This window comes from Pseudophryne corroboree, chromosome 3, assembly GCF_028390025.1.
Source record: "Pseudophryne corroboree isolate aPseCor3 chromosome 3, aPseCor3.hap2, whole genome shotgun sequence".
NCBI classification, from domain to species: Eukaryota; Metazoa; Chordata; class Amphibia; order Anura; family Myobatrachidae; genus Pseudophryne; species Pseudophryne corroboree.
In genome coordinates, this window is record NC_086446.1 from 72,606,018 (window position 1) to 72,633,967 (window position 27,950).

A 27,950-nucleotide genomic window follows, 5' to 3' on the forward strand; every position below is an offset into this window, starting at 1 on the left:
TGTATATTGCAGCTCTGTGTCAAGTATACTATATTTGTGCTGCATTATTGTGAGCAGTATATAGTAGGACAGTGCAGCATTTTGGTGACCAGCAGTTTATATATAGTACAGTACAGTAGGCCATTGCTGTATCTTGCAGCTCTGTGTCAAGTATATTATCTCTGTGCTGCATTATTGTGAGCAGCATATACTGTAGTAGAGCAGTGCAGCATTTTGGTGACCAACAGTATACATATAGTACAGTACAGTAGGCCATTGCTGTATATTGCAGCTCTGTGGCAAGTATACTATATTTGTGCTGCATTATTGTGAGCAGTATATAGTAGGACAGTGCAGCATTTTGGTGACCAGCAGTTTATATATAGTACAGTACAGTAGGCCATCGCTATATCTTGCAGCTCTGTGTCAAGTATATTATCTATGTGCTGCATTATTGTGAGCAGTATATACTGTAGTAGAACAGTGCAGCATTTTGGTGACCAGCAATATACATATATTACAGAACAGTACAGTAGGCCATTGCTGTATCTTGCAGCTCTATGTCATGTATACTATCTCTGTGCTGCATTATTGTGAGCAGTTTATAGTAGGACAGTGCAGCATTTTGGTGACCAGCAGTATACATATAGTACAGTACAGTAGGCCATTGCTTTATCTTGCAGCTCTGTGTCAAGTATATTATCTCTGTGCTGCATTATTGTGAGCAGCATATAGTAGGACAGTGCAGCATTTTGGTGACCCGCAGTATACATATAGTACAGTACAGTAGACCATTGCTGTTTCTTGCAGCTCTGTGTCAAGTATACAATCTCTGTGCTGCATTATTGTGAGAAGTATATAGTAGGACGGTTCAGCATTTTGGTGGTCTGCAGTATACATATAGTACAGTACAGTAGGCCATTGCAGTATCTTGCAGCTCTGTGTCAAGTATACTATCTCTGTGCTGCATTATTGTGAGCAGTATATAGTAGGACAGTGCAGCATTTTGGTGACCAGCAGTATACATATAGTACAGTACAGTAGGCCATTGCTGTATCTTGCAGCTCTGTGTCAAGTATATTATTTCTGTGCTGAGTTATTGTGAGCAGTATATTGTAGGACAGTGCAGCATTTTGGTGACCAGCAGTATTAATATAGTACCATAATGTACAGTACAGTAGGCCATTGCTGTATCTTGCAGCTCTGTGTCAAGTATACAATCTCTGTGCTGCATTATTGTGAGCAGTATATTGTAGGACAGTGCAACATTTTGGTGACTAGCAGTATACATATCATACAATACAGTAGTCCATTGCTGTATCTTGCATCTCTGTGTCAAATATACTATCTGTGTGCTGCATTATTGTGAGCAGTATATACTGTAGTAGAACTGTGCAGCATTTTGGTGACAAGCAGAATACATATATTACAGTACAGTACAGTAGGCGATTGCTATATCTTGCATCTCTATGTCATGTATATTATCTCTGTGTTGCATTATTGTGAGCAGCATATAGTAGGACAGTGCAGCATTTTGGTGACCAGCGGTATTTATATAGTACAGTATAGTAGGCCATTGCTGTATCTTGCAGCTCGGTGTCAAGTATATTATCTCTGTGCTGCATTATTGTGAGCAGTTTATAGTAGGACAGTGCAGCATTTTGGTGACCAGCAGTATACATATAGTACAGTACAGTAGGCGATTACTGTATCTTGCAGCTCTATGTCATGTATATTATCTCTGTGCTGCATTATTGTGAGCAGCATATAGTAGGACAGTGCAGCATGTTGGTGACCAGTGGTATTTATATAGTACAGTAGGCCATTGCTGTATATTTCAGCTCTGTGTCAAGTATATTATCTCTGTGCTGCATTATTGTGAGCAGTATATTGTAGGACAGTGCAGCATTTTGGTGACCAGCAGTATACATATAGTACAGTACAGTAGGCCATTGCAGTATCTTGCAGCTCTGTGTCAAGTATGCTATCTCTGTGCTGCATGATTGTGAGCAGTATATAGTAGGACAGTGCAGCATTTTGGTGACCAGCAGTATACATATAGTACAGTACAGTAGGCCATTGCTGTATCTTGCAGCTCTGTGTCAAGTATAATATCTCTGTTTTGCATTATTTTGAGCCGTATATAGTAGGACAGTGCAGGATTTTGGTGACCAGCAGTATACATATAGTACAGTACAGTAGGCCATTGCTGTATCTTGCAGCTGTATGTCAAGTATACTATCTCTGGGATGCATTGTTGTGAGCAGTATATAGTAGGACAGTGCAGAATTTTGGTGACCAGCAGAATACATATAGTACTGTACAGTAGGCCATTGCTGTATCTTGCAGCTCTATGTCAAGTATACTATCTCTGTGCTGCATTATTGTGAGCAGTATATAGTAGGACAGTGCATAATTTTGGTGACCAGCAGTATACATATAGTACAGTATATTAGGCCATTGCTGTATCTTGCAGCTCTGCGTCAAGTATACAATCTCTGTGTTGTTTTTGTGAGCAGTATATAGCAGGACAGTGCAGCATTTTGGTGACCAGCAGAATACATATAGTACAGTACAGTAGGCTATTGCTGTATGTTGCAGCTCTGTGTCAAATATACTATCTGTGTGCTGCATTATTGTGAGCAGTATATACTGTAGTAGAACTGTGCAGCATTTTGGTGACAAGCAGAATACATATATTTCAGTACAGTAGGTGATTGCTGTATCTTGCAGCTCTATGTCATGTATATTATCTCTGTGCTGCATTATTGTGAGCAGCATATAGTAGGACAGTGCAGCATTTTGGTGACCAGTAGTATTTATATAGTACAGTACAGTACAGTAGGCCATTTCTGTATCTTGCAGCTCTGTGTCAAGTATATTATCTCTGTGCTGCATTATTGTGAGCAGTATATAGTAGGACAGTGCAGCATTTTGATGACCAGCAGTATACATATAGTACAGTAGGCCATTGCTGTATCTTGCAGCTCTGTGTCAAGTATACTATCTCTGTGCTGCATTATTTTGAGCAGTATATACTGTTGTAGGACAGTGCAGCATTTTGGTGACCAGCAGTATACATATAGTACAGTACAGTAGGCCATTGCTGTATATTGCAGCTCTGTGTCAAGTATACTATATTTGTGCTGCATTATTGTGAGCAGTATATAGTAGGACAGTGCAGCATTTTGGTGACCAGCAGTTTATATATAGTACAGTACAGTAGGCCATTGCTGTATCTTGCAGCTCTGTGTCAAGTATATTATCTCTGTGCTGCATTATTGTGAGCAGCATATACTGTAGTAGAGCAGTGCAGCATTTTGGTGACCAACAGTATACATATAGTACAGTACAGTAGGCCATTGCTGTATATTGCAGCTCTGTGTCAAGTATACTATATTTGTGCTGCATTATTGTGAGCAGTATATAGTAGGACAGTGCAGCATTTTGGTGACCAGCAGTTTATATATAGTACAGTACAGTAGGCCATCGCTATATCTTGCAGCTCTGTGTCAAGTATATTATCTATGTGCTGCATTATTGTGAGCAGTATATACTGTAGTAGAACAGTGCAGCATTTTGGTGACCAGCAATATACATATATTACAGAACAGTACAGTAGGCCATTGCTGTATCTTGCAGCTCTATGTCATGTATACTATCTCTGTGCTGCATTATTGTGAGCAGTTTATAGTAGGACAGTGCAGCATTTTGGTGACCAGCAGTATACATATAGTACAGTACAGTAGGCCATTGCTTTATCTTGCAGCTCTGTGTCAAGTATATTATCTCTGTGCTGCATTATTGTGAGCAGCATATAGTAGGACAGTGCAGCATTTTGGTGACCCGCAGTATACATATAGTACAGTACAGTAGACCATTGCTGTTTCTTGCAGCTCTGTGTCAAGTATACAATCTCTGTGCTGCATTATTGTGAGAAGTATATAGTAGGACGGTTCAGCATTTTGGTGGTCTGCAGTATACATATAGTACAGTACAGTAGGCCATTGCAGTATCTTGCAGCTCTGTGTCAAGTATACTATCTCTGTGCTGCATTATTGTGAGCAGTATATAGTAGGACAGTGCAGCATTTTGGTGACCAGCAGTATACATATAGTACAGTACAGTAGGCCATTGCTGTATCTTGCAGCTCTGTGTCAAGTATATTATTTCTGTGCTGAGTTATTGTGAGCAGTATATTGTAGGACAGTGCAGCATTTTGGTGACCAGCAGTATTAATATAGTACCATAATGTACAGTACAGTAGGCCATTGCTGTATCTTGCAGCTCTGTGTCAAGTATACAATCTCTGTGCTGCATTATTGTGAGCAGTATATTGTAGGACAGTGCAACATTTTGGTGACTAGCAGTATACATATCATACAATACAGTAGTCCATTGCTGTATCTTGCATCTCTGTGTCAAATATACTATCTGTGTGCTGCATTATTGTGAGCAGTATATACTGTAGTAGAACTGTGCAGCATTTTGGTGACAAGCAGAATACATATATTACAGTACAGTACAGTAGGCGATTGCTATATCTTGCATCTCTATGTCATGTATATTATCTCTGTGTTGCATTATTGTGAGCAGCATATAGTAGGACAGTGCAGCATTTTGGTGACCAGCGGTATTTATATAGTACAGTATAGTAGGCCATTGCTGTATCTTGCAGCTCGGTGTCAAGTATATTATCTCTGTGCTGCATTATTGTGAGCAGTTTATAGTAGGACAGTGCAGCATTTTGGTGACCAGCAGTATACATATAGTACAGTACAGTAGGCGATTACTGTATCTTGCAGCTCTATGTCATGTATATTATCTCTGTGCTGCATTATTGTGAGCAGCATATAGTAGGACAGTGCAGCATGTTGGTGACCAGTGGTATTTATATAGTACAGTAGGCCATTGCTGTATATTTCAGCTCTGTGTCAAGTATATTATCTCTGTGCTGCATTATTGTGAGCAGTATATTGTAGGACAGTGCAGCATTTTGGTGACCAGCAGTATACATATAGTACAGTACAGTAGGCCATTGCAGTATCTTGCAGCTCTGTGTCAAGTATGCTATCTCTGTGCTGCATGATTGTAAGCAGTATATAGTAGGACAGTGCAGCATTTTGGTGACCAGCAGTATACATATAGTACAGTACAGTAGGCCATTGCTGTATCTTGCAGCTCTGTGTCAAGTATAATATCTCTGTTTTGCATTATTTTGAGCCGTATATAGTAGGACAGTGCAGGATTTTGGTGACCAGCAGTATACATATAGTACAGTACAGTAGGCCATTGCTGTATCTTGCAGCTGTATGTCAAGTATACTATCTCTGGGATGCATTGTTGTGAGCAGTATATAGTAGGACAGTGCAGAATTTTGGTGACCAGCAGAATACATATAGTACTGTACAGTAGGCCATTGCTGTATCTTGCAGCTCTATGTCAAGTATACTATCTCTGTGCTGCATTATTGTGAGCAGTATATAGTAGGACAGTGCATAATTTTGGTGACCAGCAGTATACATATAGTACAGTATATTAGGCCATTGCTGTATCTTGCAGCTCTGCGTCAAGTATACAATCTCTGTGTTGTTTTTGTGAGCAGTATATAGCAGGACAGTGCAGCATTTTGGTGACCAGCAGAATACATATAGTACAGTACAGTAGGCTATTGCTGTATGTTGCAGCTCTGTGTCAAATATACTATCTGTGTGCTGCATTATTGTGAGCAGTATATACTGTAGTAGAACTGTGCAGCATTTTGGTGACAAGCAGAATACATATATTTCAGTACAGTAGGTGATTGCTGTATCTTGCAGCTCTATGTCATGTATATTATCTCTGTGCTGCATTATTGTGAGCAGCATATAGTAGGACAGTGCAGCATTTTGGTGACCAGTAGTATTTATATAGTACAGTACAGTACAGTAGGCCATTTCTGTATCTTGCAGCTCTGTGTCAAGTATATTATCTCTGTGCTGCATTATTGTGAGCAGTATATAGTAGGACAGTGCAGCATTTTGATGACCAGCAGTATATATATAGTACAGTAGGCCATTGCTGTATCTTGCAGCTCTGTGTCAAGTATACTATCTCTGTGCTGCATTATTTTGAGCAGTATATACTGTTGTAGGACAGTGCAGCATTTTGGTGACCAGCAGTATACATATAGTACAGTACAGTAGGCCATTGCTGTATATTGCAGCTCTGTGTCAAGTATACTATATTTGTGCTGCATTATTGTGAGCAGTATATAGTAGGACAGTGCAGCATTTTGGTGACCAGCAGTTTATATATAGTACAGTACAGTAGGCCATTGCTGTATCTTGCAGCTCTGTGTCAAGTATATTATCTCTGTGCTGCATTATTGTGAGCAGCATATACTGTAGTAGAGCAGTGCAGCATTTTGGTGACCAACAGTATACATATAGTACAGTACAGTAGGCCATTGCTGTATATTGCAGCTCTGTGTCAAGTATACTATATTTGTGCTGCATTATTGTGAGCAGTATATAGTAGGACAGTGCAGCATTTTGGTGACCAGCAGTTTATATATAGTACAGTACAGTAGGCCATCGCTATATCTTGCAGCTCTGTGTCAAGTATATTATCTATGTGCTGCATTATTGTGAGCAGTATATACTGTAGTAGAACAGTGCAGCATTTTGGTGACCAGCAATATACATATATTACAGAACAGTACAGTAGGCCATTGCTGTATCTTGCAGCTCTATGTCATGTATACTATCTCTGTGCTGCTTTATTGTGAGCAGTATATAGTAGGACAGTGCAGCATTTTGGTGACCAGCAGTATACATATAGTACAGTACAGTAGGCCATTTCTGTATCTTTCAGCTCTGTGTAAAGTATACTATCTCTGTGCTGCATTATTGTGAGCAGTATATAGTAGTATAGTGCAGCATTTTGGTGACCAGCAGTATACATATAGTACAGTACAGTAGACCATTTCTGTATCTTTCAGCTCTGTGTCAAGTATACTACCTCTGTGCTGAGTAATTGTGAGCAGTGTATAGTAGAACAGTGCAGCATTTTGGTGACCAGCAGTATACGTATAGTAAAGTACAGTGGGCCATTGCTGTATCTTGCTGCTCTGCGTCAAGGATACTATCTCTGTGTTGTGTTTTTGTGAGCAGTATATAGTAGGACAGTGCAGCATTTTGGTGACCAGCAGAATACATATAGTACAGTACAGTAGGCTATTGCTGTATTTGCAGCTCTGTGTCAAGTATACTATCTCTGTGCTGCATTATTGTGAGCAGTATATACTGTAGTAGAACTGTGCTGCATTTTGGTGACAAGCAGAATACATATATTACAGTACAGTACAGAAGGCGATTGCTGTATCTAGCAGCTCTATGTCATGTATATTATCTCTGTGCTGCAACATTGTGAGCAGCATATAGTAGGACAGTGCAGCATTTTGGTGACCAGCAGTATACATATAGTACAGTACAGTAGGCCATTGCTGTATCTTGCAGCTCTGTGTTAAGTATACTATCTCTGTGCTGCATAATTTTGAGCAGTATATACTGTTGTAGGACAGTGCAGCATTTTGGTGTCCAGCAGTATTTATATTTTACAGTAGAATATGCCATTGCTGTATCTTGCAGCATTGTGTCAGGTATATTATCTCTGTGCTGCATTATTGTGAGCAGTATATTTTAGGACTGTGCAGCATTTTGGTGACCAGCAGTATTTATATAGTACAGTACAGTAGGCCATTGCTGTATCTTGCAGCTCTGTGTCAAGTATATTATCTCTGTGCTGCATTATTGTGAACAGTATGTAGTAGGACAGTGCAGCATTTTGGTGACCAGCAGTATACATATAGTACAGTACAGTAGGCCATTGCTGTATCTTGCAGCTCTGTGTCAAGTATACTATCTCTGTGCTGCACTATTTTGAGCCGTATATACTGTTGTAGGACAGTGCAGCATTTTGGTGACCAGCAGTATACATATAGTACAGTACAGTAGGCCATTGCTGTATATTGCAGCTCTGTGTCAAGTATACTATATTTGTGCTGCATTATTCTGAGCAGTATATAGTAGGACAGTGCAGCATTTTGGTGACCAGCAGTTTACATATAGTACAGTACAGTAGGCCATCGCTGTATCTTGCAACTCTGTGTCAAGTATACTATCTCTGTGCTGCATTATTGTGAGAAGTATATACTGTAGTAGAACAGTGCAGCATTTTGGTGACCAGCAATATACATATATTACAGAACAGTACAGTAGGCCATTGCTGTATCTTGCAGCTCTATGTCATGTATACTATCTCTGTGCTGCATTATTGTGAGCAGTATATAGTAGGACAGTGAAGCATTTTGGTGACCAGCAGTATACATATAGTACAGTAAAGTAGGCCATTGCTGTATTTGCAGCTCTGTGTCAAGTATACTACATCTGTGCTGAGTAATTGTGAGCAGTGTATAGTAGGACAGTGCAGCATTTTGGTGACCAGCAGTATACATATAGTAAAGTACAGTAGGCCATTGCTGTATCTTGCAGCTCTGCTTCAAGTATACAATCTCTGTGTTGTGTTTTTGTGAGCAGTTTATAGTAGGACAGTGCAGCATTTTGGTGACCAGCAGAATACATATAGTACAGTACAGTAGGCTATTGCTGTATGTTGCAGCTCTGTGTCAAGTATACTATCTCTGTGCTGCATTATTGTGAGCAGTATATTGTAGGACAGTGCAACATTTTGGTGACTAGCAGTATACATATCATACAGTACAGTAGGCCATTGCTGTATCTTGCATCTCTGTTTCAAATATACTATCTCTGTGCTGCATTATTGTGAGCAGTATATACTGTAGTAGAACTGTGCAGCATTTTGGTGACAAGCAGAATACATATATTACAGTACAGTACAGTACAGTAGGCGATTGCTGTATCTTGCAGCTCTATGTCATGTATATTATCTCTGTGCTGCATTATTGTGAGCAGCATATAGTAGGACAGTGCAGCATTTTGGTGACCAGCGGTATTTATATAGTACAGTACAGTAGGCCATTGCTGTATCTTGCAGCTCTGTGTCAAGTATATTATCTCTGTGCTGCATTATTGTAAGCAGTATATAGTAGGACAGTGCAGCATTTTGGTGACCAGCAGTATACATATAGTACAGTACAGTAGGCCATTGCTGTATCCTGAAGCTCTGTGTTTAGTATACTATCTCTGTGCAGCATTATTTTGAGCAGTATATACTGTTGTAGGACAGTGCAGCATTTTGGTGACCAGCAGTATACATATAGTACAGTACAGTAGGCCATTGCTGTATCTTGCAGCTCTGTGTCAAGTATACTATATTTGTGCTGCATTAATGTGAGCAGTATATAGTAGGACAGTGCAGCATTTTGGTGACCAGCAGTTTACATATAGTACAGTGCAGTAGGCCATCACTGTATCTTGCAGCTCTGTGTCAAGTATACTATCTCTGTGCTGCATTATTGTGAGCAGTATATACTGTAGTAGAACAGTGCAGCATTTTGGTGACCAGCAATATACATATATTACAGTACAGTACAGTAGGCCATTGCTGTATCTTGCAGCTCTATGTCATGTATACTATCTCTGTGCTGCATTATTGTGAGCAGTATATAGTAGGACAGTGCAGCATTTTGGTGACCAGCAGTATTTATATTTTACAGTACAGTATGCCATTGCTGTATCTTGCAGCTCTGTGTCAGGTATATTATCTCTGTGCTGCATTATTGTGAGCAGTATATTTTAGGACAGTGCAGAATTTTGGTGACCAGCTGTATACATATAGTACAGTGCAGCAGGCCATTGCTGTATCTTGCAGCTCTGTGTCAAGTATACTATCTCTGTGCTACATTATTGTATGCCGTACATAGTAGAACAGTGCAGCATTTTGGTGACCTGAAGTATGCATATAGTACAGTACAGTAGGCCATTGCTGTATCTTGCAGCTCTGTGTCAAGTGTACTATCTTTGTACTGCATTATTGTGAGCAGTATATAGTAGGACAGGGCAGCATTTTGGTGACCAGTAGTATACATATAGTACAGTACAGTAGGCCATTGCTTTATCTTGCAGCTCTGTGTCAAGTATACTATCTCTGTGCTGCATTATTGTGAGCAGCATATAGTAGGACAGTGCAGCATTTTGGTGACCAGCAGTATACATATAGTACAGTACAGTAGACCATTGCTGTTTCTTGCAGCTCTGTGTCAAGTATACTATATTTGTGCTGCATTATTGTGAGCAGTATATAGTAGAACAGTGCAGCATTTTGGTGACCAGCAGTTTACATATAGTACAGTGCAGTAGGCCATCACTGTATCTTGCAGCTCTGTGTCAAGTATACTATCTCTGTGCTGCATTATTGTGAGCAGTATATACTGTAGTAGAACAGAGCAGCATTTTCGTGTCCTGCAATATACATATATTACAGTACAGTACAGTAGGCAATTGCTGTATCTTGCAGCTCTATGTCATGTATACTATCTCTGTGCTGCATTATTGTGAGCAGTATATAGTAGGACATTGCAGCATTTTGGTGACCAGCAGTATTTAAATTTAAAGTACAGTATGCCATTGCTGTATCTTGCAGCTCTGTGTCAGGTATATTATCTCTGTGCTGCATTATTGTGAGCAGTATATTTTAGGATAGTGCAGCATTTTGGAGACCAGCTGTATACATATAGTACAGTGCAGCAGGCCATTGCTGTATCTTGCAGCTATGTGTCAAGTATACTATCTCTGTGCTACATTATTGTATGCCGTACATAGTAGAACAGTGCAGCATTTTGGTGATCAGAAGTATGCATATAGTACAGTACAGTAGGCCATTGCTGTATCTTGCAGCTCTGTGTCAAGTATACTATCTTTGTGCTGCATTATTGTGAGCAGTATATAGTAGGACAGTGCAGCATTTTGGTGACCAGCAGTATACATATAGTACAGTACAGTAGGCCATTGCTTTATCTTGCAGCTCTGTGTCAAGTATATTATCTCTGTGCTGCATTATTGTGAGCAGCATATAGTAGGACAGTGCAGCATTTTGGTGACCCGCAGTATACATATAGTACAGTACAGTAGACCATTGCTGTTTCTTGCAGCTCTGTGTCAAGTATACGATCTCTGTGCTGCATTATTGTGAGAAGTATAAAGTAGGACGGTTCAGCATTTTGGTGGTCTGCAGTATACATATAGTACAGTACAGTAGGCCATTGCAGTATCTTGCAGCTCTGTGTCAAGTATACTATCTCTGTGCTGCATTATTGTGAGCAGTATATAGTAGGACAGTGCAGCATTTTGGTGACCAGCAGTATACATATAGTACAGTACAGTAGGCCATTGCTGTATCTTGCAGCTCTGTGTCAAGTATATTATTTCTGTGCTGAGTTATTGTGAGCAGTATATTGTAGGACAGTGCAGCATTTTGGTGACCAGCAGTATTAATATAGTACCATAATGTACAGTACAGTAGGCCATTGCTGTATCTTGCAGCTCTGTGTCAAGTATACAATCTCTGTGCTGCATTATTGTGAGCAGTATATTGTAGGACAGTGCAACATTTTGGTGACTAGCAGTATACATATCATACAATACAGTAGTCCATTGCTGTATCTTGCATCTCTGTGTCAAATATACTATCTGTGTGCTGCATTATTGTGAGCAGTATATACTGTAGTAGAACTGTGCAGCATTTTGGTGACAAGCAGAATACATATATTACAGTACAGTACAGTAGGCGATTGCTATATCTTGCATCTCTATGTCATGTATATTATCTCTGTGTTGCATTATTGTGAGCAGCATATAGTAGGACAGTGCAGCATTTTGGTGACCAGCGGTATTTATATAGTACAGTATAGTAGGCCATTGCTGTATCTTGCAGCTCGGTGTCAAGTATATTATCTCTGTGCTGCATTATTGTGAGCAGTTTATAGTAGGACAGTGCAGCATTTTGGTGACCAGCAGTATACATATAGTACAGTACAGTAGGCGATTACTGTATCTTGCAGCTCTATGTCATGTATATTATCTCTGTGCTGCATTATTGTGAGCAGCATATAGTAGGACAGTGCAGCATGTTGGTGACCAGTGGTATTTATATAGTACAGTAGGCCATTGCTGTATATTTCAGCTCTGTGTCAAGTATATTATCTCTGTGCTGCATTATTGTGAGCAGTATATTGTAGGACAGTGCAGCATTTTGGTGACCAGCAGTATACATATAGTACAGTACAGTAGGCCATTGCAGTATCTTGCAGCTCTGTGTCAAGTATGCTATCTCTGTGCTGCATGATTGTGAGCAGTATATAGTAGGACAGTGCAGCATTTTGGTGACCAGCAGTATACATATAGTACAGTACAGTAGGCCATTGCTGTATCTTGCAGCTCTGTGTCAAGTATAATATCTCTGTTTTGCATTATTTTGAGCCGTATATAGTAGGACAGTGCAGGATTTTGGTGACCAGCAGTATACATATAGTACAGTACAGTAGGCCATTGCTGTATCTTGCAGCTGTATGTCAAGTATACTATCTCTGGGATGCATTGTTGTGAGCAGTATATAGTAGGACAGTGCAGAATTTTGGTGACCAGCAGAATACATATAGTACTGTACAGTAGGCCATTGCTGTATCTTGCAGCTCTATGTCAAGTATACTATCTCTGTGCTGCATTATTGTGAGCAGTATATAGTAGGACAGTGCATAATTTTGGTGACCAGCAGTATACATATAGTACAGTATATTAGGCCATTGCTGTATCTTGCAGCTCTGCGTCAAGTATACAATCTCTGTGTTGTTTTTGTGAGCAGTATATAGCAGGACAGTGCAGCATTTTGGTGACCAGCAGAATACATATAGTACAGTACAGTAGGCTATTGCTGTATGTTGCAGCTCTGTGTCAAATATACTATCTGTGTGCTGCATTATTGTGAGCAGTATATACTGTAGTAGAACTGTGCAGCATTTTGGTGACAAGCAGAATACATATATTTCAGTACAGTAGGTGATTGCTGTATCTTGCAGCTCTATGTCATGTATATTATCTCTGTGCTGCATTATTGTGAGCAGCATATAGTAGGACAGTGCAGCATTTTGGTGACCAGTAGTATTTATATAGTACAGTACAGTACAGTAGGCCATTTCTGTATCTTGCAGCTCTGTGTCAAGTATATTATCTCTGTGCTGCATTATTGTGAGCAGTATATAGTAGGACAGTGCAGCATTTTGATGACCAGCAGTATACATATAGTACAGTAGGCCATTGCTGTATCTTGCAGCTCTGTGTCAAGTATACTATCTCTGTGCTGCATTATTTTGAGCAGTATATACTGTTGTAGGACAGTGCAGCATTTTGGTGACCAGCAGTATACATATAGTACAGTACAGTAGGCCATTGCTGTATATTGCAGCTCTGTGTCAAGTATACTATATTTGTGCTGCATTATTGTGAGCAGTATATAGTAGGACAGTGCAGCATTTTGGTGACCAGCAGTTTATATATAGTACAGTACAGTAGGCCATTGCTGTATCTTGCAGCTCTGTGTCAAGTATATTATCTCTGTGCTGCATTATTGTGAGCAGCATATACTGTAGTAGAGCAGTGCAGCATTTTGGTGACCAACAGTATACATATAGTACAGTACAGTAGGCCATTGCTGTATATTGCAGCTCTGTGTCAAGTATACTATATTTGTGCTGCATTATTGTGAGCAGTATATAGTAGGACAGTGCAGCATTTTGGTGACCAGCAGTTTATATATAGTACAGTACAGTAGGCCATCGTTATATCTTGCAGCTCTGTGTCAAGTATATTATCTATGTGCTGCATTATTGTGAGCAGTATATACTGTAGTAGAACAGTGCAGCATTTTGGTGACCAGCAATATACATATATTACAGAACAGTACAGTAGGCCATTGCTGTATCTTGCAGCTCTATGTCATGTATACTATCTCTGTGCTGCATTATTGTGAGCAGTTTATAGTAGGACAGTGCAGCATTTTGGTGACCAGCAGTATACATATAGTACAGTACAGTAGGCCATTGCTTTATCTTGCAGCTCTGTGTCAAGTATATTATCTCTGTGCTGCATTATTGTGAGCAGCATATAGTAGGACAGTGCAGCATTTTGGTGACCCGCAGTATACATATAGTACAGTACAGTAGACCATTGCTGTTTCTTGCAGCTCTGTGTCAAGTATACAATCTCTGTGCTGCATTATTGTGAGAAGTATATAGTAGGACGGTTCAGCATTTTGGTGGTCTGCAGTATACATATAGTACAGTACAGTAGGCCATTGCAGTATCTTGCAGCTCTGTGTCAAGTATACTATCTCTGTGCTGCATTATTGTGAGCAGTATATAGTAGGACAGTGCAGCATTTTGGTGACCAGCAGTATACATATAGTACAGTACAGTAGGCCATTGCTGTATCTTGCAGCTCTGTGTAAAGTATATTATTTATGTGCTGAGTTATTGTGAGCAGTATATTGTAGGACAGTGCAGCATTTTGGTGACCAGCAGTATTAATATAGTACCATAATGTACAGTACAGTAGGCCATTGCTGTATCTTGCAGCTCTGTGTCAAGTATACAATCTCTGTGCTGCATTATTGTGAGCAGTATATTGTAGGACAGTGCAACATTTTGGTGACTAGCAGTATACATATCATACAATACAGTAGTCCATTGCTGTATCTTGCATCTCTGTGTCAAATATACTATCTGTGTGCTGCATTATTGTGAGCAGTATATACTGTAGTAGAACTGTGCAGCATTTTGGTGACAAGCAGAATACATATATTACAGTACAGTACAGTAGGCGATTGCTATATCTTGCATCTCTATGTCATGTATATTATCTCTGTGTTGCATTATTGTGAGCAGCATATAGTAGGACAGTGCAGCATTTTGGTGACCAGCGGTATTTATATAGTACAGTATAGTAGGCCATTGCTGTATCTTGCAGCTCGGTGTCAAGTATATTATCTCTGTGCTGCATTATTGTGAGCAGTTTATAGTAGGACAGTGCAGCATTTTGGTGACCAGCAGTATACATATAGTACAGTACAGTAGGCGATTACTGTATCTTGCAGCTCTATGTCATGTATATTATCTCTGTGCTGCATTATTGTGAGCAGCATATAGTAGGACAGTGCAGCATGTTGGTGACCAGTGGTATTTATATAGTACAGTAGGCCATTGCTGTATATTTCAGCTCTGTGTCAAGTATATTATCTCTGTGCTGCATTATTGTGAGCAGTATATTGTAGGACAGTGCAGCATTTTGGTGACCAGCAGTATACATATAGTACAGTACAGTAGGCCATTGCAGTATCTTGCAGCTCTGTGTCAAGTATGCTATCTCTGTGCTGCATGATTGTAAGCAGTATATAGTAGGACAGTGCAGCATTTTGGTGACCAGCAGTATACATATAGTACAGTACAGTAGGCCATTGCTGTATCTTGCAGCTCTGTGTCAAGTATAATATCTCTGTTTTGCATTATTTTGAGCCGTATATAGTAGGACAGTGCAGGATTTTGGTGACCAGCAGTATACATATAGTACAGTACAGTAGGCCATTGCTGTATCTTGCAGCTGTATGTCAAGTATACTATCTCTGGGATGCATTGTTGTGAGCAGTATATAGTAGGACAGTGCAGAATTTTGGTGACCAGCAGAATACATATAGTACTGTACAGTAGGCCATTGCTGTATCTTGCAGCTCTATGTCAAGTATACTATCTCTGTGCTGCATTATTGTGAGCAGTATATAGTAGGACAGTGCATAATTTTGGTGACCAGCAGTATACATATAGTACAGTATATTAGGCCATTGCTGTATCTTGCAGCTCTGCGTCAAGTATACAATCTCTGTGTTGTTTTTGTGAGCAGTATATAGCAGGACAGTGCAGCATTTTGGTGACCAGCAGAATACATATAGTACAGTACAGTAGGCTATTGCTGTATGTTGCAGCTCTGTGTCAAATATACTATCTGTGTGCTGCATTATTGTGAGCAGTATATACTGTAGTAGAACTGTGCAGCATTTTGGTGACAAGCAGAATACATATATTTCAGTACAGTAGGTGATTGCTGTATCTTGCAGCTCTATGTCATGTATATTATCTCTGTGCTGCATTATTGTGAGCAGCATATAGTAGGACAGTGCAGCATTTTGGTGACCAGTAGTATTTATATAGTACAGTACAGTACAGTAGGCCATTTCTGTATCTTGCAGCTCTGTGTCAAGTATATTATCTCTGTGCTGCATTATTGTGAGCAGTATATAGTAGGACAGTGCAGCATTTTGATGACCAGCAGTATATATATAGTACAGTAGGCCATTGCTGTATCTTGCAGCTCTGTGTCAAGTATACTATCTCTGTGCTGCATTATTTTGAGCAGTATATACTGTTGTAGGACAGTGCAGCATTTTGGTGACCAGCAGTATACATATAGTACAGTACAGTAGGCCATTGCTGTATATTGCAGCTCTGTGTCAAGTATACTATATTTGTGCTGCATTATTGTGAGCAGTATATAGTAGGACAGTGCAGCATTTTGGTGACCAGCAGTTTATATATAGTACAGTACAGTAGGCCATTGCTGTATCTTGCAGCTCTGTGTCAAGTATATTATCTCTGTGCTGCATTATTGTGAGCAGCATATACTGTAGTAGAGCAGTGCAGCATTTTGGTGACCAACAGTATACATATAGTACAGTACAGTAGGCCATTGCTGTATATTGCAGCTCTGTGTCAAGTATACTATATTTGTGCTGCATTATTGTGAGCAGTATATAGTAGGACAGTGCAGCATTTTGGTGACCAGCAGTTTATATATAGTACAGTACAGTAGGCCATCGCTATATCTTGCAGCTCTGTGTCAAGTATATTATCTATGTGCTGCATTATTGTGAGCAGTATATACTGTAGTAGAACAGTGCAGCATTTTGGTGACCAGCAATATACATATATTACAGAACAGTACAGTAGGCCATTGCTGTATCTTGCAGCTCTATGTCATGTATACTATCTCTGTGCTGCTTTATTGTGAGCAGTATATAGTAGGACAGTGCAGCATTTTGGTGACCAGCAGTATACATATAGTACAGTACAGTAGGCCATTTCTGTATCTTTCAGCTCTGTGTAAAGTATACTATCTCTGTGCTGCATTATTGTGAGCAGTATATAGTAGTATAGTGCAGCATTTTGGTGACCAGCAGTATACATATAGTACAGTACAGTAGACCATTTCTGTATCTTTCAGCTCTGTGTCAAGTATACTACCTCTGTGCTGAGTAATTGTGAGCAGTGTATAGTAGAACAGTGCAGCATTTTGGTGACCAGCAGTATACGTATAGTAAAGTACAGTGGGCCATTGCTGTATCTTGCTGCTCTGCGTCAAGGATACTATCTCTGTGTTGTGTTTTTGTGAGCAGTATATAGTAGGACAGTGCAGCATTTTGGTGACCAGCAGAATACATATAGTACAGTACAGTAGGCTATTGCTGTATTTGCAGCTCTGTGTCAAGTATACTATCTCTGTGCTGCATTATTGTGAGCAGTATATACTGTAGTAGAACTGTGCAGCATTTTGGTGACAAGCAGAATACATATATTACAGTACAGTACAGAAGGCGATTGCTGTATCTAGCAGCTCTATGTCATGTATATTATCTCTGTGCTGCAACATTGTGAGCAGCATATAGTAGGACAGTGCAGCATTTTGGTGACCAGCAGTATACATATAGTACAGTACAGTAGGCCATTGCTGTATCTTGCAGCTCTGTGTTAAGTATACTATCTCTGTGCTGCATAATTTTGAGCAGTATATACTGTTGTAGGACAGTGCAGCATTTTGGTGTCCAGCAGTATTTATATTTTACAGTAGAATATGCCATTGCTGTATCTTGCAGCTCTGTGTCAGGTATATTATCTCTGTGCTGCATTATTGTGAGCAGTATATTTTAGGACTGTGCAGCATTTTGGTGACCAGCAGTATTTATATAGTACAGTACAGTAGGCCATTGCTGTATCTTGCAGCTCTGTGTCAAGTATATTATCTCTGTGCTGCATTATTGTGAACAGTATGTAGTAGGACAGTGCAGCATTTTGGTGACCAGCAGTATACATATAGTACAGTACAGTAGGCCATTGCTGTATCTTGCAGCTCTGTGTCAAGTATACTATCTCTGTGCTGCACTATTTTGAGCCGTATATACTGTTGTAGGACAGTGCAGCATTTTGGTGACCAGCAGTATACATATAGTACAGTACAGTAGGCCATTGCTGTATATTGCAGCTCTGTGTCAAGTATACTATATTTGTGCTGCATTATTCTGAGCAGTATATAGTAGGACAGTGCAGCATTTTGGTGACCAGCAGTTTACATATAGTACAGTACAGTAGGCCATCGCTGTATCTTGCAACTCTGTGTCAAGTATACTATCTCTGTGCTGCATTATTGTGAGAAGTATATACTGTAGTAGAACAGTGCAGCATTTTGGTGACCAGCAATATACATATATTACAGAACAGTACAGTAGGCCATTGCTGTATCTTGCAGCTCTATGTCATGTATACTATCTCTGTGCTGCATTATTGTGAGCAGTATATAGTAGGACAGTGAAGCATTTTGGTGACCAGCAGTATACATATAGTACAGTAAAGTAGGCCATTGCTGTATTTGCAGCTCTGTGTCAAGTATACTACATCTGTGCTGAGTAATTGTGAGCAGTGTATAGTAGGACAGTGCAGCATTTTGGTGACCAGCAGTATACATATAGTAAAGTACAGTAGGCCATTGCTGTATCTTGCAGCTCTGCTTCAAGTATACAATCTCTGTGTTGTGTTTTTGTGAGCAGTTTATAGTAGGACAGTGCAGCATTTTGGTGACCAGCAGAATACATATAGTACAGTACAGTAGGCTATTGCTGTATGTTGCAGCTCTGTGTCAAGTATACTATCTCTGTGCTGCATTATTGTGAGCAGTATATTGTAGGACAGTGCAACATTTTGGTGACTAGCAGTATACATATCATACAGTACAGTAGGCCATTGCTGTATCTTGCATCTCTGTTTCAAATATACTATCTCTGTGCTGCATTATTGTGAGCAGTATATACTGTAGTAGAACTGTGCAGCATTTTGGTGACAAGCAGAATACATATATTACAGTACAGTACAGTACAGTAGGCGATTGCTGTATCTTGCAGCTCTATGTCATGTATATTATCTCTGTGCTGCATTATTGTGAGCAGCATATAGTAGGACAGTGCAGCATTTTGGTGACCAGCGGTATTTATATAGTACAGTACAGTAGGCCATTGCTGTATCTTGCAGCTCTGTGTCAAGTATATTATCTCTGTGCTGCATTATTGTAAGCAGTATATAGTAGGACAGTGCAGCATTTTGGTGACCAGCAGTATACATATAGTACAGTACAGTAGGCCATTGCTGTATCCTGAAGCTCTGTGTTTAGTATACTATCTCTGTGCAGCATTATTTTGAGCAGTATATACTGTTGTAGGACAGTGCAGCATTTTGGTGACCAGCAGTATACATATAGTACAGTACAGTAGGCCATTGCTGTATCTTGCAGCTCTGTGTCAAGTATACTATATTTGTGCTGCATTAATGTGAGCAGTATATAGTAGGACAGTGCAGCATTTTGGTGACCAGCAGTTTACATATAGTACAGTGCAGTAGGCCATCACTGTATCTTGCAGCTCTGTGTCAAGTATACTATCTCTGTGCTGCATTATTGTGAGCAGTATATACTGTAGTAGAACAGTGCAGCATTTTGGTGACCAGCAATATACATATATTACAGTACAGTACAGTAGGCCATTGCTGTATCTTGCAGCTCTATGTCATGTATACTATCTCTGTGCTGCATTATTGTGAGCAGTATATAGTAGGACAGTGCAGCATTTTGGTGACCAGCAGTATTTATATTTTACAGTACAGTATGCCATTGCTGTATCTTGCAGCTCTGTGTCAGGTATATTATCTCTGTGCTGCATTATTGTGAGCAGTATATTTTAGGACAGTGCAGAATTTTGGTGACCAGCTGTATACATATAGTACAGTGCAGCAGGCCATTGCTGTATCTTGCAGCTCTGTGTCAAGTATACTATCTCTGTGCTACATTATTGTATGCCGTACATAGTAGAACAGTGCAGCATTTTGGTGACCTGAAGTATGCATATAGTACAGTACAGTAGGCCATTGCTGTATCTTGCAGCTCTGTGTCAAGTGTACTATCTTTGTACTGCATTATTGTGAGCAGTATATAGTAGGACAGGGCAGCATTTTGGTGACCAGTAGTATACATATAGTACAGTACAGTAGGCCATTGCTTTATCTTGCAGCTCTGTGTCAAGTATACTATCTCTGTGCTGCATTATTGTGAGCAGCATATAGTAGGACAGTGCAGCATTTTGGTGACCAGCAGTATACATATAGTACAGTACAGTAGACCATTGCTGTTTCTTGCAGCTCTGTGTCAAGTATACTATATTTGTGCTGCATTATTGTGAGCAGTATATAGTAGAACAGTGCAGCATTTTGGTGACCAGCAGTTTACATATAGTACAGTGCAGTAGGCCATCACTGTATCTTGCAGCTCTGTGTCAAGTATACTATCTCTGTGCTGCATTATTGTGAGCAGTATATACTGTAGTAGAACAGAGCAGCATTTTCGTGTCCAGCAATATACATATATTACAGTACAGTACAGTAGGCAATTGCTGTATCTTGCAGCTCTATGTCATGTATACTATCTCTGTGCTGCATTATTGTGAGCAGTATATAGTAGGACATTGCAGCATTTTGGTGACCAGCAGTATTTAAATTTAAAGTACAGTATGCCATTGCTGTATCTTGCAGCTCTGTGTCAGGTATATTATCTCTGTGCTGCATTATTGTGAGCAGTATATTTTAGGATAGTGCAGCATTTTGGAGACCAGCTGTATACATATAGTACAGTGCAGCAGGCCATTGCTGTATCTTGCAGCTATGTGTCAAGTATACTATCTCTGTGCTACATTATTGTATGCCGTACATAGTAGAACAGTGCAGCATTTTGGTGACCAGAAGTATGCATATAGTACAGTACAGTAGGCCATTGCTGTATCTTGCAGCTCTGTGTCAAGTATACTATCTTTGTGCTGCATTATTGTGAGCAGTATATAGTAGGACAGTGCAGCATTTTGGTGACCAGCAGTATACATATAGTACAGTACAGTAGGCCATTGCTTTATCTTGCAGCTCTGTGTCAAGTATATTATCTCTGTGCTGCATTATTGTGAGCAGCATATAGTAGGACAGTGCAGCATTTTGGTGACCCGCAGTATACATATAGTACAGTACAGTAGACCATTGCTGTTTCTTGCAGCTCTGTGTCAAGTATACGATCTCTGTGCTGCATTATTGTGAGAAGTATAAAGTAGGACGGTTCAGCATTTTGGTGGTCTGCAGTATACATATAGTACAGTACAGTAGGCCATTGCAGTATCTTGCAGCTCTGTGTCAAGTATACTATCTCTGTGCTGCATTATTGTGAGCAGTATATAGTAGGACAGTGCAGCATTTTGGTGACCAGCAGTATACATATAGTACAGTACAGTAGGCCATTGCTGTATCTTGCAGCTCTGTGTCAAGTATATTATTTCTGTGCTGAGTTATTGTGAGCAGTATATTGTAGGACAGTGCAGCATTTTGGTGACCAGCAGTATTAATATAGTACCATAATGTACAGTACAGTAGGCCATTGCTGTATCTTGCAGCTCTGTGTCAAGTATACAATCTCTGTGCTGCATTATTGTGAGCAGTATATTGTAGGACAGTGCAACATTTTGGTGACTAGCAGTATACATATCATACAATACAGTAGTCCATTGCTGTATCTTGCATCTCTGTGTCAAATATACTATCTGTGTGCTGCATTATTGTGAGCAGTATATACTGTAGTAGAACTGTGCAGCATTTTGGTGACAAGCAGAATACATATATTACAGTACAGTACAGTAGGCGATTGCTATATCTTGCATCTCTATGTCATGTATATTATCTCTGTGTTGCATTATTGTGAGCAGCATATAGTAGGACAGTGCAGCATTTTGGTGACCAGCGGTATTTATATAGTACAGTATAGTAGGCCATTGCTGTATCTTGCAGCTCGGTGTCAAGTATATTATCTCTGTGCTGCATTATTGTGAGCAGTTTATAGTAGGACAGTGCAGCATTTTGGTGACCAGCAGTATACATATAGTACAGTACAGTAGGCGATTACTGTATCTTGCAGCTCTATGTCATGTATATTATCTCTGTGCTGCATTATTGTGAGCAGCATATAGTAGGACAGTGCAGCATGTTGGTGACCAGTGGTATTTATATAGTACAGTAGGCCATTGCTGTATATTTCAGCTCTGTGTCAAGTATATTATCTCTGTGCTGCATTATTGTGAGCAGTATATTGTAGGACAGTGCAGCATTTTGGTGACCAGCAGTATACATATAGTACAGTACAGTAGGCCATTGCAGTATCTTGCAGCTCTGTGTCAAGTATGCTATCTCTGTGCTGCATGATTGTGAGCAGTATATAGTAGGACAGTGCAGCATTTTGGTGACCAGCAGTATACATATAGTACAGTACAGTAGGCCATTGCTGTATCTTGCAGCTCTGTGTCAAGTATAATATCTCTGTTTTGCATTATTTTGAGCCGTATATAGTAGGACAGTGCAGGATTTTGGTGACCAGCAGTATACATATAGTACAGTACAGTAGGCCATTGCTGTATCTTGCAGCTGTATGTCAAGTATACTATCTCTGGGATGCATTGTTGTGAGCAGTATATAGTAGGACAGTGCAGAATTTTGGTGACCAGCAGAATACATATAGTACTGTACAGTAGGCCATTGCTGTATCTTGCAGCTCTATGTCAAGTATACTATCTCTGTGCTGCATTATTGTGAGCAGTATATAGTAGGACAGTGCATAATTTTGGTGACCAGCAGTATACATATAGTACAGTATATTAGGCCATTGCTGTATCTTGCAGCTCTGCGTCAAGTATACAATCTCTGTGTTGTTTTTGTGAGCAGTATATAGCAGGACAGTGCAGCATTTTGGTGACCAGCAGAATACATATAGTACAGTACAGTAGGCTATTGCTGTATGTTGCAGCTCTGTGTCAAATATACTATCTGTGTGCTGCATTATTGTGAGCAGTATATACTGTAGTAGAACTGTGCAGCATTTTGGTGACAAGCAGAATACATATATTTCAGTACAGTAGGTGATTGCTGTATCTTGCAGCTCTATGTCATGTATATTATCTCTGTGCTGCATTATTGTGAGCAGCATATAGTAGGACAGTGCAGCATTTTGGTGACCAGTAGTATTTATATAGTACAGTACAGTACAGTAGGCCATTTCTGTATCTTGCAGCTCTGTGTCAAGTATATTATCTCTGTGTTGCATTATTGTGAGCAGTATATAGTAGGACAGTGCAGCATTTTGATGACCAGCAGTATACATATAGTACAGTAGGCCATTGCTGTATCTTGCAGCTCTGTGTCAAGTATACTATCTCTGTGCTGCATTATTTTGAGCAGTATATACTGTTGTAGGACAGTGCAGCATTTTGGTGACCAGCAGTATACATATAGTACAGTACAGTAGGCCATTGCTGTATATTGCAGCTCTGTGTCAAGTATACTATATTTGTGCTGCATTATTGTGAGCAGTATATAGTAGGACAGTGCAGCATTTTGGTGACCAGCAGTTTATATATAGTACAGTACAGTAGGCCATTGCTGTATCTTGCAGCTCTGTGTCAAGTATATTATCTCTGTGCTGCATTATTGTGAGCAGCATATACTGTAGTAGAGCAGTGCAGCATTTTGGTGACCAACAGTATACATATAGTACAGTACAGTAGGCCATTGCTGTATATTGCAGCTCTGTGTCAAGTATACTATATTTGTGCTGCATTATTGTGAGCAGTATATAGTAGGACAGTGCAGCATTTTGGTGACCAGCAGTTTATATATAGTACAGTACAGTAGGCCATCGTTATATCTTGCAGCTCTGTGTCAAGTATATTATCTATGTGCTGCATTATTGTGAGCAGTATATACTGTAGTAGAACAGTGCAGCATTTTGGTGACCAGCAATATACATATATTACAGAACAGTACAGTAGGCCATTGCTGTATCTTGCAGCTCTATGTCATGTATACTATCTCTGTGCTGCATTATTGTGAGCAGTTTATAGTAGGACAGTGCAGCATTTTGGTGACCAGCAGTATACATATAGTACAGTACAGTAGGCCATTGCTTTATCTTGCAGCTCTGTGTCAAGTATATTATCTCTGTGCTGCATTATTGTGAGCAGCATATAGTAGGACAGTGCAGCATTTTGGTGACCCGCAGTATACATATAGTACAGTACAGTAGACCATTGCTGTTTCTTGCAGCTCTGTGTCAAGTATACAATCTCTGTGCTGCATTATTGTGAGAAGTATATAGTAGGACGGTTCAGCATTTTGGTGGTCTGCAGTATACATATAGTACAGTACAGTAGGCCATTGCAGTATCTTGCAGCTCTGTGTCAAGTATACTATCTCTGTGCTGCATTATTGTGAGCAGTATATAGTAGGACAGTGCAGCATTTTGGTGACCAGCAGTATACATATAGTACAGTACAGTAGGCCATTGCTGTATCTTGCAGCTCTGTGTCAAGTATATTATTTCTGTGCTGAGTTATTGTGAGCAGTATATTGTAGGACAGTGCAGCATTTTGGTGACCAGCAGTATTAATATAGTACCATAATGTACAGTACAGTAGGCCATTGCTGTATCTTGCTGCTCTGTGTCAAGTATACAATCTCTGTGCTGCATTATTGTGAGCAGTATATTGTAGGACAGTGCAACATTTTGGTGACTAGCAGTATACATATCATACAATACAGTAGTCCATTGCTGTATCTTGCATCTCTGTGTCAAATATACTATCTGTGTGCTGCATTATTGTGAGCAGTATATACTGTAGTAGAACTGTGCAGCATTTTGGTGACAAGCAGAATACATATATTACAGTACAGTACAGTAGGCGATTGCTATATCTTGCATCTCTATGTCATGTATATTATCTCTGTGTTGCATTATTGTGAGCAGCATATAGTAGGACAGTGCAGCATTTTGGTGACCAGCGGTATTTATATAGTACAGTATAGTAGGCCATTGCTGTATCTTGCAGCTCGGTGTCAAGTATATTATCTCTGTGCTGCATTATTGTGAGCAGTTTATAGTAGGACAGTGCAGCATTTTGGTGACCAGCAGTATACATATAGTACAGTACAGTAGGCGATTACTGTATCTTGCAGCTCTATGTCATGTATATTATCTCTGTGCTGCATTATTGTGAGCAGCATATAGTAGGACAGTGCAGCATTTTGGTGACCAGTGGTATTTATATAGTACAGTAGGCCATTGCTGTATATTTCAGCTCTGTGTCAAGTATATTATCTCTGTGCTGCATTATTGTGAGCAGTATATTGTAGGACAGTGCAGCATTTTGGTGACCAGCAGTATACATATAGTACAGTACAGTAGGCCATTGCAGTATCTTGCAGCTCTGTGTCAAGTATGCTATCTCTGTGCTGCATGATTGTAAGCAGTATATAGTAGGACAGTGCAGCATTTTGGTGACCAGCAGTATACATATAGTACAGTACAGTAGGCCATTGCTGTATCTTGCAGCTCTGTGTCAAGTATAATATCTCTGTTTTGCATTATTTTGAGCCGTATATAGTAGGACAGTGCAGGATTTTGGTGACCAGCAGTATACATATAGTACAGTACAGTAGGCCATTGCTGTATCTTGCAGCTGTATGTCAAGTATACTATCTCTGGGATGCATTGTTGTGAGCAGTATATAGTAGGACAGTGCAGAATTTTGGTGACCAGCAGAATACATATAGTACTGTACAGTAGGCCATTGCTGTATCTTGCAGCTCTATGTCAAGTATACTATCTCTGTGCTGCATTATTGTGAGCAGTATATAGTAGGACAGTGCATAATTTTGGTGACCAGCAGTATACATATAGTACAGTATATTAGGCCATTGCTGTATCTTGCAGCTCTGCGTCAAGTATACAATCTCTGTGTTGTTTTTGTGAGCAGTATATAGCAGGACAGTGCAGCATTTTGGTGACCAGCAGAATACATATAGTACAGTACAGTAGGCTATTGCTGTATGTTGCAGCTCTGTGTCAAATATACTATCTGTGTGCTGCATTATTGTGAGCAGTATATACTGTAGTAGAACTGTGCAGCATTTTGGTGACAAGCAGAATACATATATTTCAGTACAGTAGGTGATTGCTGTATCTTGCAGCTCTATGTCATGTATATTATCTCTGTGCTGCATTATTGTGAGCAGCATATAGTAGGACAGTGCAGCATTTTGGTGACCAGTAGTATTTATATAGTACAGTACAGTACAGTAGGCCATTTCTGTATCTTGCAGCTCTGTGTCAAGTATATTATCTCTGTGCTGCATTATTGTGAGCAGTATATAGTAGGACAGTGCAGCATTTTGATGACCAGCAGTATACATATAGTACAGTAGGCCATTGCTGTATCTTGCAGCTCTGTGTCAAGTATACTATCTCTGTGCTGCATTATTTTGAGCAGTATATACTGTTGTAGGACAGTGCAGCATTTTGGTGACCAGCAGTATACATATAGTACAGTACAGTAGGCCATTGCTGTATATTGCAGCTCTGTGTCAAGTATACTATATTTGTGCTGCATTATTGTGAGCAGTATATAGTAGGACAGTGCAGCATTTTGGTGACCAGCAGTTTATATATAGTACAGTACAGTAGGCCATTGCTGTATCTTGCAGCTCTGTGTCAAGTATATTATCTCTGTGCTGCATTATTGTGAGCAGCATATACTGTAGTAGAGCAGTGCAGCATTTTGGTGACCAACAGTATACATATAGTACAGTACAGTAGGCCATTGCTGTATATTGCAGCTCTGTGTCAAGTATACTATATTTGTGCTGCATTATTGTGAGCAGTATATAGTAGGACAGTGCAGCATTTTGGTGACCAGCAGTTTATATATAGTACAGTACAGTAGGCCATCGCTATATCTTGCAGCTCTGTGTCAAGTATATTATCTATGTGCTGCATTATTGTGAGCAGTATATACTGTAGTAGAACAGTGCAGCATTTTGGTGACCAGCAATATACATATATTACAGAACAGTACAGTAGGCCATTGCTGTATCTTGCAGCTCTATGTCATGTATACTATCTCTGTGCTGCTTTATTGTGAGCAGTATATAGTAGGACAGTGCAGCATTTTGGTGACCAGCAGTATACATATAGTACAGTACAGTAGGCCATTTCTGTATCTTTCAGCTCTGTGTAAAGTATACTATCTCTGTGCTGCATTATTGTGAGCAGTATATAGTAGGATAGTGCAGCATTTTGGTGACCAGCAGTATACATATAGTACAGTACAGTAGACCATTTCTGTATCTTTCAGCTCTGTGTCAAGTATACTACCTCTGTGCTGAGTAATTGTGAGCAGTGTATAGTAGAACAGTGCAGCATTTTGGTGACCAGCAGTATACGTATAGTAAAGTACAGTGGGCCATTGCTGCATCTTGCTGCTCTGCGTCAAGGATACTATCTCTGTGTTGTGTTTTTGTGAGCAGTATATAGTAGGACAGTGCAGCATTTTGGTGACCAGCAGAATACATATAGTACAGTACAGTAGGCTATTGCTGTATTTGCAGCTCTGTGTCAAGTATACTATCTCTGTGCTGCATTATTGTGAGCAGTATATACTGTAGTAGAACTGTGCAGCATTTTGGTGACAAGCAGAATACATATATTACAGTACAGTACAGAAGGCGATTGCTGTAT